The following is a 12,657-nucleotide window of genomic DNA, read 5'->3' as shown; positions in this document are numbered from 1 at the left end:
TTGATAGTGTCAACTGCACAAAAGATTTGGTACCTCTATAGGTCGTATGCTCGTGACATCTCCCGCATGATCCGAGCGTTGTCGCAAAAAGTCCCGCTATTATTGAAGCGGTATCACGGAATGAAAAAAAAATTATAAATTTAAAAAAAACCCCCGACCCAAAAAACTACGCAATTAAACCCTATAAAAAGCAAAAAATAACTTTAAACACTACGTAAGTACCAACTAAAGCATGTCAGACTAAACTAAATGTTGTCGTGTCGGGGGACCGCTCTAATTTATTAGCCTAACGTTAGAAGTAATTATATACTACTACATTATATATACTACTTATAACTTTGTATATAATTGTGTTTACATACGTGTTTTTTTATACGAATGTTAGGTAGGTAATTAGGTAGGTATCATTTGATTTATGTAAGTATTTTTAAAGGTAAAAAGCGGTCCCCCGACACGTCAAAATTTAGTTTAGTCTGACATGCTTTAGTTGGTACTTACGTAGTGTTTAAAGTTATTTTTTGCTTTTTATAGGGTTTAATTGCGTAGTTTTTTGGGTCGGGGGTTTTTTTAAATTTATAATTTAATTTTATTTCACGCTTTTTGAAGGAGCTCCTTAATTTTTCCTTCTTTCATTTAATTTGATCTCGGCCAAAGGAAGCTGTTTAACAATCCTCATGACAAACTGGCTCTGGGAGAATTGCACAGATTGAGAAACAATAAAGACTAACCTTTGGTCATACTAGATTTTCAGCAAAAATATAAATCGGTTTATCCGTTTCATTCCGGCATTCCAGGGTTTCATCCGTCACATCCCATTTCCAGCATCAGGTTCTCGTCAATTAGAAACATGAAGAGGACTCGTCAAGACAAATTCAACGAGCCCAAACTCGATGCGTTTACTAAAAGGCAGTTCAGGGTTACGTCTCCTATCTTCGTGCCCTAACAGAACCAGCTCAGTGGTTCCAGAAGACATTAGTGTTTCAAATTTCAGATCCCACATATGCTTGCAAGTAACTGAGCGTGTAACATTCCTATCACACCTATCAAACGAGCTGATGACCTTGAAGACCTGAACCGATTTCCACCAAACATAGCTAAGAACACTCCCGAATGACATTCCTTTCAAACAAAAAAAACCGCATTACAATCGGATCATCCGTTTGGGAGCTACGATGCCACATACACACACACACACACACACACACACACACACACAGACACGTCAAACTTATAACACCCCGTCGTTTTTGCGTCGGGGGTTAATAAGCGTAGATGCCATAACACAGGTAGGTCAGGTACCTTCTTCCAGGTCAAATTCTTACGGTGGGCATCACCAAAATGACGAAGTGTTCGGGATCTTTGAGATAATTGTTAACGGTTTTGGTATTACAAAAAAAGGTCGGGTCCAAAGAAGGCGTATAACAGCGAAACTAGTAACGTTCCTCGTCCCCCGCTCACCCGCATTTTGGCGCGCTACTTTCTTAGGCGATTTTCAGTTATGGCACCTCCGCTAGTCATTTTGTTCCACATAAGCGGTACTCTTTTGTTTTTTCCATGGATTTGATAAATCAATGGGTGCACTTTCGGCGTATCTGTTATCTACCGATGCCATCAACGTTATCACGTTTTACGTAGTTCCCACCTACGGGAGCGTGTTACCAACTGTTTTGGCTGTTACTAGTCACGTAATATGTATACTTAATGTGTTTAGAACATGGTAAATATCACTTGATATTAATTAATACGTCTATACATATAGTAACATAATCAAGCTGGAGTTGGTTTGTTTGTTTGAACACGCTAATCGCAGATGCTACTGGACAGCGGGGCACAGCAGGGCCAAGGCCTGCCGGGGCTGCGGGTTGTTCGAAAGAGATACCGCGGCCCTGGTACATAAAAGGCCCATGACGGAACACGACGGTTTTTAGTCAGTAAGAGTCTGACACTCCCTCTCCGCTGCTAACCCACAGCGGAAGGGGTCATTTGATGATTTTTGACTTGGTAAAAAAAAAAAAAGATGCTACTGGACTGATTTTAAAAAATCAGCGTTAGATTCTCCATTTATGTAAGCAGGCTATAGACTATACTTTTTATCCGGGTGCGCGGAGTAGTTCCCATGAGCAAAGGGTGAAACCACACCTGGAAGCTAGGTTTTAACACGCTTTGATAAGGTCGACTATATAACGGATTCTACAGTAACTGATGTAACCATCTTTTAAGGATCGTAACATCGTGAAAATTGGCAGCCGCATGTAGTTTTGATGACAATACTATAATATGGTACTGTCCAACTGATCTGATGATGAAGCCAGGAGGAACATCATATCATGACTGTTTTTGGACTTGCAAAAGTCGTGTGATGAACTTTGACCTCGATTTGGTTTTTACGTTCATTTAAAAAAACGTGTTTTCTAGTGATTTTTACTAATTTAATTAATCATTCTTGTTAGGCACAGTGTTTGATAAATTGATATCAATCTTGATATTTTTTTATTACTTGTTTAACAGGTTAAAGACTAAACAAGTTATTAGATTTTTTTATTTTATCCTGTTATTTTTGGTAACTTATATGACCCTCCTAATACTCAATGACGAACATGATAATAAATCCTTCCTACATTTGCAACATCTTGATTTGGAGACCAGTTCCAAAAATACATAACCTTAAGTGATTAAACCAACTGGAGCCGTCATAAGCACGAATCTCCATGCAAATAAATCTGCTAATTTATCCGCGGGAAGCGAGGCAGCACATGGTGATCGCTCACTCATACATCATACATTTTCGATCACATCAACTAACACACATTAGCAAATTGTCACAACACAAGTATACCCTTAACGCTTACTCATACTAGTATGAGTGGCGTCTTCGTACCTCTGACCAAGGAGAGCGCATGGCAATGGCGTATCCAGTAAGTTAAATGCTCTTACTTATCTACTCACATTATACGCAGGTACAAAACAACACCATTTCAAAGTAAAACAAGGTTTATGAACAATAATAATGAAGAATAAGGAAAAATTTGCGACAACTTCGCCCTGACCAGATTGCCTAATGTAGTGAGACCGCTACATTATAAAAGTAATGGACCCAAAGTGAGATTGTTGTCGACATAATTAATGTGAAATAACTTCCCTTTTATATTTTGTACCTAAAAGTTTTCGCGTTCCGCGTAAGATTTGTTGAATGTTTTGAGTTTTATTTATGTAGCTTTTAAGGTGAGATAAGTGCCAAATTCTTTTTCTTTATATCTGACCGGCTGTTTCCCCGGGATTTCACTCGAGTTTGCTCTTTAATATATTATCTATCACTATTACGCAATCTGGTCAGGGCGAAGTTGTCGCCAATTTTTCCTTATTCTTCATTATTATTGTTCATAAACCTTGTTTTACTTTGAAATGGTTTTGTTTTGTACCTACGTATAAGGTGCGTAGATAAGTGAGAGAATTTAACTAACTGCATACACCATTGCCCTGCCTTCTGTTCTGCCAAAGGTACGAAAACGCCACTCATACCTACTAGTATGTGTATGCGTTAAGTTAAGTACACTTAACGCTGTTTGTGTTACTTACTAATATTATTAGTATGGAAGTGTAGATTTATAACATTAGTACTTATAGAAATATTCATTACTTAAGATGAAAGAAAAGCTAACCCTAAACTAAGTTCCATATGAAATATTTTTATATTTGGGGACTAAAAGACCCCTTTTACTTCAGCCTATTTTCGTAGGCCTTGTCAAAACTAGCCTTTCATTACCAAACAAACGAACTTAATGCAAGAGTTATGTTTCAGGTCTGTCCATAATATTGGATCTATTAATGTTTGTTTCTATGTCTGTTTATCCGTTACACATTAACTATTCATGAAATTTTGATGGAACTATCTAGTTGTTGGTTTGGTCATTGATGATTCGGAAACAGAGCTACCTATACCTGGTATGGTTTTATTACAAAAGAGAGTTTTACAAGAAAACAACTTATGAGGTTAACTAATCTCATAGATTATGATTGAAACATTAAATATACATAAAGAAAGAAATCCTCCTTTTTGGAGAGTTGGTTAAATATAATTTTAGTTTACAGAAGTCCAATCCTGGATTTTTCCAGTTCCATGCCATTGATAAAGTAAATTAGACAAAAAATCAAGTAATCAAATGATCATGTATGCGTAGATATTTAGGATATTAGTGACTAATTACCCTAGATATGTCACTAATATGATAAATATTTCTTGAGTAATATATGACCAAGCCCTCAGTATGTTTACTATATTTCCTTAGATTTTGAAACTTGGTAATTTTGATAGCTATATTCAGTAGTCAACACTGTTTGATAAGTTTGACAATTTAATTATTATTTGTACGAGAAATTGCTCTGATAATGATATAACTAAAAATAGACCGGCCGATAGTCAATCAACAGTCATGACTAGGGTTGCCATGATATGCTAAAAAGGAGGTACCTATTTCAAAAAGTTGTTATATTTTACTATGTAATATTAGTAATTAGATATTCTTATACAATATCAAAGGTCTATTACGATAATTTACAACATGGTATTCCCACATGAAAAAACAGTTTATTAAAAAAAAAATTGCTTTCGAAACTTTTAATTTTTTCTACAAAAACTTGGTAACCCTATACTCGATTCATAACGGACAACAATAAATCATCGATATAGTATCTACTAGTGCTATCAATTTGTAAACATCACTCATATAAATATTTTACGGACAAAAGGATATTTATGTATCCTCACACTTGTTTGTATAAATGAGAAAATAAGAGTTACAATATGAAACACTCGGGGATCGCCCCGGATGCTTGCTCGGGGTTTATACGTACATATATGTATATGCCTAGACGATTCCCACGTATCACTCTATCAATGTGAAGAGAAGAAAGTGAAGACCGGTGAAGACCGCATGGAAATAGCTGTACCAGTTTTTGAGTTAACGTGAACACACAGACAGACGCGGTGGAAAACTGTTTATTAAAATATGTTGTGAAGATAATTTTATGAATGGTTAGTTCATGGTTAAAAAACAGTTGGTCAATCAACTTTGTGATATCAATCTTTGCTTGCAGGGGTCAGTAAATGGATTGAAATGGGTTTGTTATGCACAGGGTCCTTTTACAAGAACGTAAAGGCGTCAGTGCTGAGCCTGTCTTGTTCTCAAGTGTAATTTTTTTATTTTTATTTATTTATTCCTTTATTTCAGGCAACTAGGGCCCATAAAAATACAAATACACATATATCGTACATTACAATACTTATAAACTAATACATAAAAATTCACCATATCAATATATATATACAATACTATATCTATAAAAACATAAACATACTATAAATACATAACAAATATTCTTAAAACTAATGCACACGATGTGTCGGCGTCGTGGATAATGGATTGCCATAATACCATGAAACCCTTACAGAATCCGCATACTACACACTTAGTAGCCGACAGTTGACCCGATGGTTGGCAATTTTCCCATAAAGGAAATCTTGATACAAATCAAAGTTTTCAGTAGGTCTGATACCGGCTAAGTACCTGATCTTTGTAATGTGCGTACTACCGTTCATCTTCATACTGATTTATGAGCCCAAACAAAGTATCGGCCGACTAAAAGCTTGCAGTTTGCTAGTACTCTTATTCAGAGAGAGTGAAGGAACAGAAAGTGCACTTGTGAGATATAACTTGGGTAGCTGAAGAGACATTTTCTACGAAGTTTCCACAAGAAATTGAAAAAAGATGTATTTCCTTAATTTTCATAGCAGAAAACATTCTCAAGATTGCATAAAAATTGCGTGCATACAAGTTTAAGTACTATATTATGCAGAATCTGCCCATATCAAGAGGTGAGCGCGCGTATGATGTAAATATTTTTAAAGTTACCTACACGTGAGTTTACTCTCAGCGGCTGCGGTATCAAAATCCGATAAGTCTATATTTTTAAATCGGTCTATAAATATTTATATTTCGCTACTGTTTTGGGTCCAAACAAAAACACATGGAAGACCCTAGAAGTATTTTTAATTTATTTTAGGCTTTAATAAAAAGGTGATTTTTTTTTTAATACAAGGTGTTGATTTGCATTTGTGCCATACTTCAGGAGGAGGACATAAAATACGTAAATAATCGATTGGAATTACAATAGACGGGAAATGGCTAATATGCACTGCTTTTTTTGTCATTGTAATGTCGTAGTATTTCAGAAGTAATCCAATTTTATGAATGAAATTTGTGAATAATCGTTGCGTGTGCTTTATGTTTGCGTTTGTCTGAGGGCGCAGCACGGTTTTAAGGCCAATAACACACGCGCCAAGTTTAAATACGGCTAGATGACATTGACGGAATTCCGAAAAAATAATAATTACGTACCAATTTTTTTGTTGATTTGGGTCGAGAATCATTAGCATAATTACGTCCTTGAATATGGCACGGATGCAAATCAACAGCTTGTATAATGCTAGATCGCAGTATAATGTGAGTCGAATGCAACGAGCTAATGTCGGGAACTACTGGACCGATTAAAAACATATTCCAGCGAAAAATTCTTTCAGTGGTAGATAGCCCATTCGCAAAAAAATGCTATAAGTTACTTTTTGTACGGAAACTGCTGATGGAAAGTAGTATATTTGTACTAAACTGTCTTAAGTAGGTACTCACTCAAGTTTATATACTTTATTCGATATCAACATAAGTAAAATGAGATTAACCGAAACCATACAAATACCACAATCTCTCCAGTCGCGTGATATTTACACATAAAAAGCTAAAAATAAAACTCATTCATTTATTACGTAGCTTATCGATTTATTACATAAATTACCAAATAACAGTAGTTTATCACTCGTGAAGTCACAAGTCACTATTAAATATAATCGCCAGTTCAGATTGTGGAGTTATGATATACTTATAAAAATAACTTATTTCAAAAGATACAAAATATTTTAAGACTAGGTTCTACCCGCGGCTGCGCCCGGGTAGTGTTCGGTTATGTCGCATTTCCAAGAGAACTATTCAAAAGACCGGGATAAAAACTATCCTATGTTCTTTCTCAAGGTCAACTCTATCTCTGTATCAAATTTTATTAAAATCAGTTCAGTGGTTTAGACGTGAAAGCGTAACAGACAGACAGACAGAGATACTTTCGCATAATATTAGTAGGGATTATTTCAATTTAATAACACTGATTACTGCACGGTACTCTAAGGTTTGAACATTCGACTACGCTGTCATGAAAATTGAATACCTACTGTATATTTTATTTTAATTAATGTTTTTAATGGAATTGAGTGAAGGGAAATGTTATTTTTTCAGTTTTGAACTATACGCCTTTTATTTAAAACTTCTTGGTTTATTTTTTTCTTTCGAAACATCAATAAAGTTCCAGGTTGATAACACTTACCTAATTATACATTTGGGTATTGATTGTATATACTAAGGTTTTATTTAAGAACCAACACGACAAATAAAAAAATCTTGAAATTCGTCAAAAATCTAAGAGAATAAAAGAAAAACAAAACGTATAATTCAGAAAGGCCATCATTTCTATTACTATTATTACCGAATAAATGAAAATAAAAGTACCTAAATAAAATTAATATTGCCAATTTCAGTAACAAATCCTTTTCATTAATTTCCAATAGTCTGTATTATTGTTGTAACAACAGCAAATAATTGACTAATTATTATCCATTGATGTTGCTCGCCCAACCGTTAGTATTGACCGTCAATTGTTTGTCATTTTGCCCAAATAGCAATTATTTCATTGAGAATAAACTGAGCCTTTCTTTATGCAGTATTTTTTTCTTCTATAAATGCTTTTTACATACTTGAGACCAAATATTTTTTATCTATTTAATTTTATTTTCTAAGAAAATTGTAGTAACATTTTTGAAATTCAAAAAAATATTTCAATAATTTAAAGTCATGAAAAAAACTACAAAAACTCTTAAATATAAATATAGTCTTAAATACAATATAAACTCTTAAATATTTAAGTTTTTAATGCATTTCACCAAAACACAATACAATTCATCTTCCATCGTTTATCACGTAATAGCTTCAAGATAAAATATTACGGGAGTATGGGGTATAGTAAATTTCTTCTAAGAATAAAACACAGACAGACTAAACCTAAGAAAATAAATAGACACATAAACACTTCAATTTCTTGTTTACTTACCTATTGAAATCCGAGCAAACACGGATTTTGTTAAGACAAACTATTTCCACACAACATTTATTACAGGATTTAAATTTTCTACGTCATTTCCAATGGATTTTTCCAATTTTCCCAGCATATTTTCAGATACCTAGTTACAGCTATAAGTAGTAAGTTCATTCAAACAGTAAGTTTTCTTTCATTATTTCATGAAAATACGATTCATAACCTAAACACTTGATCAACATAAAACATACGGAATATTAGAATCTCAACATGTTTAAGTTTCACCCCCATTGTGATCTTTGCAAAAAAACTTGAAAAGATACTACAAACTTTTGCCGTCTTTTAGGACTTTGGGAATATTAATTTAAATAAAACATCACAAAGTAAAAGTAAAATGCATACTTAGGCAAGTATTTGAAAATCCCAAACTGGGTTCTTTCAATTTTTTTCGCATGTTGGTGTCCAAGAAAAGAACAGTACCTAGTCATAGTTGATGTAGTTTGAACGTTAGTCAACAACGCGTATTATACCGTGTTTTACCTGACTTCCAAAAGTCAAAAGGTTTTCATTTTCCGTAGCTAATGCGAAACGTCAAAGCTAAGTGCACGTTTTCCTCTGAATTCTAATGGTAGAACCTCGCTCGCAAGAAGCATAGGTAATCACTAAGCTTTTTTTTATGATAACTGCGTAAGTTCTCGAAATTAATAAAAGAGTTCTAATATTCGCCTTGTATTGTTTTATATACTTAAAATATTTTTAGCCGAAATAACATTTTTAAAATATTTCAGTGACTGCCGTAATAAAGTACTAGCTCGTCCAAAATTATTTTTTTCTCTAATACGTAGTACGTATATCAGTGATGACTAGATTAAATATCGTCTTAACAATGCTTATTCGAGAATCATAATTAATTAAATAAAACTTAATTCGAAAATTCAACTATCAAGAAAACATATTATAAGAAACACAATAACAAAGTATCGTAACTAACAATTCCAATAATTATTACAATATGACATAAGTTCTGCGAACTAACAAGAATGTGCCAAAGAGCAAATTAACTTAATACTTAGCCAAACTTCGCCATAAATTAAGGAAACTCATAACTTAGCATGAAAACACGAATAAATAAGAATTAAATGAAATAATCGTAAATAAAACGATATTACATACTTATTAACCTGTAAATGTAAAAGCAATTTATGTACGATACGACGACGTGTAAAATGTTTTTTTTTTAATCAAAACTTTTTCATGTTTATTTTTTTGAAACAATGTAAACCTTCAAAATTTTATCAAAGAGAATTCATTTTTGAAGTTGATTACGTTTTAAAAATTTTGTGTTACATAATTTTCGCTGTCGTAAACTTTTAATTATTTGCAGAAAGCTATAAACTCTTTTAAAATAAATGGAACTGGCTTTATATATTACACATTCTTACTAAGTGCATTTTAAAATTACCTGATATTAACAACAACAACTTTATAACTCAAGGAGTTCAGGTAACATAAATCGATCATAAAAGTGTAAATTGCAACGTTCTTTGTAAATTAAAGACTTAATTATAATTACTTACAGTTTGCCGCCTTGACTTCAAAACAGTTGATACACAGCGTCAAAGGAACATTGTCAGTACAAACTCACTAATAAACAAACAAATAATAGTTTTAAAACTTCACACGTCAGAAAAAAATATGCAAAAACTCTAATAAAATCCAGAATTATAAAAACAAATATATCCAAAAAGTTTCTATTGATTTTAAGTCACGTCGCTTTGGAACATTTTTACAATTTGAAAATATTTTTTAAAAAAGTTTCGGAGCGCGGGAACTCGCGTGACGGGCGGGCGCGTTCGTTCGCAACCGCTGTTAGTCGACAAGTGAAATGTACGAGGAACGCTCCGGGTTCGTCACTTTACCAAACGCTATCCCATTTTTTTTTTGCGACGGTTGCGTGTCAGTCAAATTAAGGAAGATTACACTTACACTTACATTGAATTACCATTTCGAAACAAGAATTATAACCGTTCGAAATATTTGCAAATTCAAATTGCTTTCAGTGACCGTAAACAGGTTAAGTGTCGGAACGTCAACATTCTTTCATAAATAAGATTGCATTTCCTTTACCTACCGCGAAGATTTTTCTTTTAGGTTTATTTTCGCGAGCACACAAAGAATCTCAAAATTGAGAATTCTCCGTGGGATTTAATTAAACGGGGCAGTTTTAAGACAGAGAGTTTTAAGACGATGTTTATTTTCATTCATTTATTCTAATAGACTTCATAGCGTTCCGCGATTACCTGTGTATTTTTAATTCTGTATTCTTGATCTGTGTTTGTTGAACTTTGTTTTGATCGTAAAATATTACTTGTTATTGTTACTTTGTGTGAGTTTATTTCTTTCATTGATGCGCTTTTTAACACAACATTTATTAAAGCTTTCGGAAATGGATTTTTATGTTTAATTATATGCAAAAGTTAACTTATAAATAAACTTTTAGTCACATGATGAAGTAAATTACGTTTAATAATATCCAATTTTGATAATTAATTGTCTGAACGTGACTTCGCATCCCATCGGAACAGTTTTAATTACTTAAGAAAAGGTAACACAAGAAATAAGTCATTACGTGTGGAATTCAACAAGTTTGATTGGGTAAACTTCCTCCTTTTGCCATTTGGGACACCACGTTTCATGTCGCGAGACTAATGCCTAAAGGTGATACAACACTTATCAAATATCTTCGTCCAATGTCACTTTTTTATTTATTTTTTTTATTTATGAGTCTTACTATCCACGATATATAAGGTTTCACACATTTGATTTAGTTTTCATTAATATTTCCGCGAATCCCAGTGTTTTCAATACATTTGATGAATTCGTGAAAGTTATCAAATGTATATTGGACTAAGATATTTGAAGTGTAAAGCAACCTTTAGGTACTCATCATATGAATGTGTGCTGTTTAATAATTCTGTCTGTATTAGTTGGGACTATCTCTTGTGGCATAGTTAGAAGCCTGCTGAAATTATAAATTCAAGAACAGGACAAACAACGGACTGTAATGTAGAACCTACTTTCATAGATACTTATTTCTGTAAGGGAAATGAATCAATTAATGTAATTAAGTGATCCTTAATGTTTTTTTCAGAGAGTTGTATTGTGATTCTAATTGAACTACAGTTTGTAATTCGATCTTTTTTCTCGAATAAATAATGTGTCATACTGTCTTGTCAATATAATTTGAAATTAGAGAAAACCGTTTTGGGTGGCATTTAAATATTTTGTGGAAATAGCTTTGTATTTTTTAATTCTATTGCTGCAATGAGTAGATAAGTACAATATCATTATATTATTTATTTTTTAATGTTTTTAGATTTCGATTGTTTTTTTTTAAGTTAATCTATATTTTTTAAATTAAAGTTTTCACATCTGATTGATGACAAATATGATGATTATAATGTTGCATTAGTTTTTAAATTTCAATATAGCAATAAAAATCTAGGTGCAATCAACACTTTCGGAAATTACTTTGAATTGATCGACTGGCTTTAACCACAACTTTTAACCACCGACTTCCCAAATAGTTAAGTGTCTAACAAGTAATTTCCTATTAAACTGGTTTAATATCCTCTAAGTTAATAACTTTAATAACAATATGTAGCAATAATTTGGTATTATTTATATTATGCTAAATGTGAACATGAGTTTGTAAAATTATTACAAAGTCATTCTTAAAACAGACTCATCTTTAAAACAGATATAAGGGTTGAGATAAAAGAAATGGGCCCCTCTTAGAATACTTAAGTCCTGGAAGGCTACAGTTTACAAATTCTAACCTTTTCCAGGATATGTTGTTAAGTTATTTCTCCTATTTATGCACTAAATTCTATCCAAGTATTCCACATATACGGGTGAAACCACAAGAAGCAGCTAGTCTACAAATATTGACGTTCGCCAAAGCCAGACACCACTTAACCCTATCTATACGTCAGTATTAAATTGAGTAATAGTCATTCAAAGTAGGAAGATGCACAATGTTGCGCCCGCGTCGGTCAGCCAATGATGACTGACGGGTATCTTAATATGTCTACTGCGTTTGGCACGCGTTGGAATTGAATGTGATAGTTAGATAAACTATCTCTGTAATTGTGTGCATTGGTTTGATAAATGAGTAATGTAATAAACGCGGCTTCAGCTGTTTCTAGGGAAAATTCTATGAAGTATACCTATATATACCTATACTTCAGGTACGTATATAGGTATGTACGTACCTGAAGTATAGATATAGGTACGGTCGTATAGCTTTGCCGTCCCATCGGGCTATGAGATGAAGGAAGAGTGAGTGAGTGCACCTGTCTCTGCACAAAAATAATATGTTCTGCGCAGTTGGCTAATCTCCTTACATGAGAACCGCCTTAGCCGATAATCGGCTACGAGGACATCACTGTAGATATGGGAAGTAGG

General features: G+C 33.3%; 1 protein-coding gene across 4 annotated transcripts in view; it reads right to left on the bottom strand.

Annotated features, from left to right (window-relative positions):
• LOC124630777 (cardioacceleratory peptide receptor-like) overlaps positions 1 to 10,091 on the bottom strand; it is a 146,333-nt gene extending 136,242 nt beyond the window's left edge. For 3 of the 4 annotated variants that reach the window (XM_047164775.1, XM_047164774.1, XM_047164777.1), the window contains exon 1: positions 9,768 to 10,078. The gene's annotated coding sequence lies outside the window, so the exon portion shown is untranslated. Of the gene's footprint in view, positions 1 to 9,767 lie in introns of all 4 variants that reach the window. The other variant, XM_047164773.1, reaches the window with a different exon arrangement.
• Positions 10,092 to 12,657: the final 2,566 nt, after the last annotated feature.

Source organism: Helicoverpa zea, chromosome 5 (assembly GCF_022581195.2).
Source record: "Helicoverpa zea isolate HzStark_Cry1AcR chromosome 5, ilHelZeax1.1, whole genome shotgun sequence".
In the NCBI taxonomy this organism is placed as follows: Eukaryota; Metazoa; Arthropoda; class Insecta; order Lepidoptera; family Noctuidae; genus Helicoverpa; species Helicoverpa zea.
Note: the sequence above shows the minus strand (reverse complement) of the source record. Positions and strands in the feature narration are given on the sequence as shown.